Raw genomic sequence first — 4,272 nt, forward strand, 5'->3', positions numbered from 1 at the left:
TTAATTAAGTACACTAGCTTTGCAAAAGCATCTTCAACCTCTATCAGGCTATAGAGATTCCACCTTTCTCCCACCACCTCCAAGCTTGGCACTGCTCCCACAGCCCATCTGGGGGCTGCTGCTCCCTCCTCTCTGTGCCGTCTGTTTCCACGCTGCTAATCTCTTTCTTTTATCATTTTTTAAATTTATTCTTCTTATTTACTTTTTGTCCTTCTTTTTTGTTTTTGTTTTTGTTTTTATGAGACCCAGTTTCACTCTGTCACCCAGGCTAGAGTGCAGTAGTGCAATCTTGGCTCATTGCAACCTCATCTCCCGGGTTCAAGAAATTTTCATGCCTCAGTCTCCCAAGTAGCTGAGATTACAGGTGCAAACCGCCATGCCCAGCTAGTTTTTGTATTATTAGTAGAGATGGGGTTTTACCATGTTGCCCAGGCTGGTCTCAAACTCCTGGCCTCAGGTGATCTGCCCGCCTCAGCCTCCCAAAGTGCTGAGATTACAGGCATGACCCAGCACACCCGGCCAGTATTTACTTTTTGTCCTTCTAATCCTTGGAACCTGTGAACTGGTTTTCCTTATTTATTTATTTAATTATGTATTTATTGTTATGCTGCTCATCTCAAAGGATGCTTTAAGATGGCAGAAACAATTGATTCTTCAAATGTGTGGTTTCCCACTGACACCTAAGGAAAAATGAAACTGGGAGATAGTTTACACCATATTCATCCAGGCTGTTCTCATCGACGGACTTTCCACGAAAGCTCTGCAAGTTTTCCTTTCAGTTTCACTGTGCGTTGGCCGGTACTGGTTGCTTGACTAAGCCCTGTTAGCATGGGTTACTGCTCACCCTGACAGGTCTCTGTGAAACACAAAACAACACAAACATTCTTCTAATTTCCCCTCGGTTCTTCCTCTTGGAGCTGTTCCCAGCCCTGGTTGCCCTTCTGAAGTCCAGTGGGAAGCTCAGAAGGTCCCTCTGGATTTGTTCACTGGTGTCAGGAATGGAAACTGCTGGGGCACCTGTGCTCTCTTGCTGGTTTCTTAAACTCTGTCTGAATCCCACACACCCTTGCTTTTCGGGGAGCTGTGGCTGGCTGCGACAGGAGCAAGGAGTCTCTCCTTTGAGTCAAAGGAGGCACAGTAGCCAGAAGGAGGGCTTGGATATGAGAATGTTGCAATCCAAGAAGCTAGAAGGACCATCTGAAGAGTGACCAAAATGAAAAGCGCAGCGGCAATCGTGCAGCTGTGGTCTGGAGCAAGGTGTTCAGGGTCTTGGGCAATGGAAGACGTAGAGGAGGCCAGAGATGATTGCTTCCAATGGAGTCTGTAGCTCACACTTGCTTTTGTGGCCAGTGATGTGCGTGGATGGGTTTACCAGGCTATAAGCTTTTGGGGGCTGTGAGCAAAGACTTCCATTGAGATGATCTTGTCTCCTCAGGCACGTCTGGGTGTTGGTCCTGACAGCTGGAGTATTGGGGTTTGAGTTTTGCCTGAAGGACTCACTGGTGAGGCTGAACCAAGTGTGTTTCTTTAGCCCTCAGAAGGACCCAGGCAGGATGTCACACTCAGCAGTACAGCAAGAACTGGTCCAATGCTTCAGATCTGTGATTCTCAATGGGCAGAGGGCAATTAGTAATGTCTGAAGACTTTTTTTTTTTAAATTAATTAGAGACAGGGTCTTGGCTCACTGCAGCCTCCAACTCCTGGGCTCAAGTGATCCTCCTGCTTCAGCCTCCCAAGTAGCTAGGACTACAGAGGTGTCCCACCATGCCAGACTTGAAGACTTTAAAAATTTATATATTTTATTTCGATGTTTTTTGAGTTGTGGTCTCACTCTGGCACCCAGGCTGGAGTGCAGTGGCGTGATCAAGGCTCACTTCAACCTCCACCTCCCCAGGTTCAAGCAATCCTCCTGCCTCAGCCTCCTGAGCAGCTGGGATTACAGGCATGAGTCACCACACCTGGCTAATTTTTGCATTTTTGGTAGAGACGGGGTTTTGCCATGTTGACCAGGCTGGTCTTGAATTTCTGAGCTCCAGCAATCCATCCATCTACACCTCCTAGAGTGCTGGGACTATAAGTGTGAGCCACCCCAGCTCAGCCTAAGTTTATTTTTTATTCCTGGGTATTTGAGAGGCACAAGTGCAGCTTTCTTACATGTGTATGTTGCATAGTGATGAAGTCTTAGCTTTTAGTGTACCTATCTCCTGAATAGTGAACATTGTACCCAATAGGAAATTTTTCAACACTTGCCCCCCTCCCACCCTCCCATCTTTTGTAGTCTCCAATATCTATGATTCTATTTTGTGTATCCATGTGTGCCCACTGTTCAGCTCCCACTTATAAATGACAGCATTCCATATTTGACTGTTTCTGAGTGATTTCACTTAGGATAATAGCCTCTAGTTCTATCCATGTTGCTGCAAAAGACATGACTTCATTCTTTTTTATGGCTGAATAGTATTTCATGATGTGTGTGTATATATTATGTATATATGTGCATAATATATTATATAAATAATATATTATTATATTATATACATGATAATTACATATTATTGTATTACTATAATATATACATATACAATATATAATATATTATATTATTATGTATACACTGTATATATTATATCAATATAGTATATATACAATAGTTATATATTTTATATATAATTATATATACAATAATATATAATTATGTGATATATATCTCGTTATACTATATAATAATACATAATTATTATTATATGTTATATATTATATATTATATATTATATATATTATAATAATTATTGTGTATATAGTATAACAAGATATATATCACATTTTCTTTGTCCAGTTCTCCATTGCTAGACACTTAGGTTGATTCCATATCTTTGCTATTGTGAATAGAGCTGTGATAAACATATTAGTGAGATGTTTTGAAGACATTTTGGAACGTCACTGAGTGGGGATGCTACCAGCATCTAATGGGTAGAGGTCAGGGATGTTGCTAGACATTCTACAAGACACAGAATTATCAGTGCCCTGCGAGAAAGAATTATTCAGCACTAAGGTTGAGACACCTGCCTAGATTCTAGGAAATGCAATGTCATAAGTTAGCCACTGGGAGGGTGCTAAACCCCTCCAGGGACTAGTACAAGATTGAAGAGACCCTAGCTGTTGAAAGCAGGGGGCATGTACTCCATGTCACACATTTTGTGCAAGCCTCACAAAGTTTTCGACTTCAAGAAAATCTGGAATTAAAAGATCCTTATTTATTTCCACAGCCCCTGGGTTCCACCTTCAAGGTATCAAAATTTGCTGATAACCGATTATAGCCCCATAGACAGAGTTTTCTTTGTGATCATCTGCTTATAACTTTTTTGGAGATTCAAGAGTTGCATAGGAAGTTTAGGGGCTGGTTGCCTTGCCCGCTGGGACTGTAATCTAGAATCCCCTTTGTCTTTTTTTTTTTTTCATCTATAATCAACAGAAATTTATTGGCTTATGGCTTTGTTGGCTGAGAAGTCCAAGACTGAGGGATCAGCACCTGGTGAGGGCTTTCTTGCTGTGTCAGCCACAGGTCAGGAACCCTGTACAGGGACTGTGTAGACAAGGTGTGAGGCCAGTTTTCCCAAGGAGCTTGTATTGGCTCTATAAGTCAAGTCTGATTCCTTAAAGGAAAGTGCACCACTCCAGTCGAAGCCTTGGTAAAATAACCGGTATCTCCAATTGTGACTCTTTTGCTGGCATGTCAGTGAAGCAGCTATATTGTCTGTAGTAAATATCCGGGTTCATCATCTTGTGCCAAGAAAATTTAGGACACAGACACACACAAGGAGTTTAGGAGCAGAGATTTAACAGGCAAAAGACAGAGAAAGAAAGAGAAAGGAAAACAGCTCTCTCTCTAGTGAGAGAGGGGACTTCCATGAAGAAAAGACCACCCTTTGTCTTATTCATACAGCAGCCTAGAAAGAATACTGTTCTGGGACTCAAGAGGAAGTCGCTTGGTTTTTCTGGCCTCGGTTTGCTCACCTATAAGATGGGCTGGTTCAGCGGATGATCCCTAAGATCCTGCGATCGTGCCCTGATTCTGAGACTAGCATTATCGGAGAATCCATGCAGCCTCCTACAGCCATTCTCTTGGGATCACAAAGGTTGTGTGTCTCCCCGTTTCACTTTAAAATTAGAAGATCTTGGAGTTCATCAGTATAAAAATCATATCATTGTTTTCCTGACCCTAAATATAATGCTTCTTACTCAAGAGAAGGGGGGACAGAGGATAACTTGAGG

Source organism: Chlorocebus sabaeus, chromosome 9 (genome assembly GCF_047675955.1).
Source record: "Chlorocebus sabaeus isolate Y175 chromosome 9, mChlSab1.0.hap1, whole genome shotgun sequence".
NCBI lineage: Eukaryota > Metazoa > Chordata > Mammalia > Primates > Cercopithecidae > Chlorocebus > Chlorocebus sabaeus.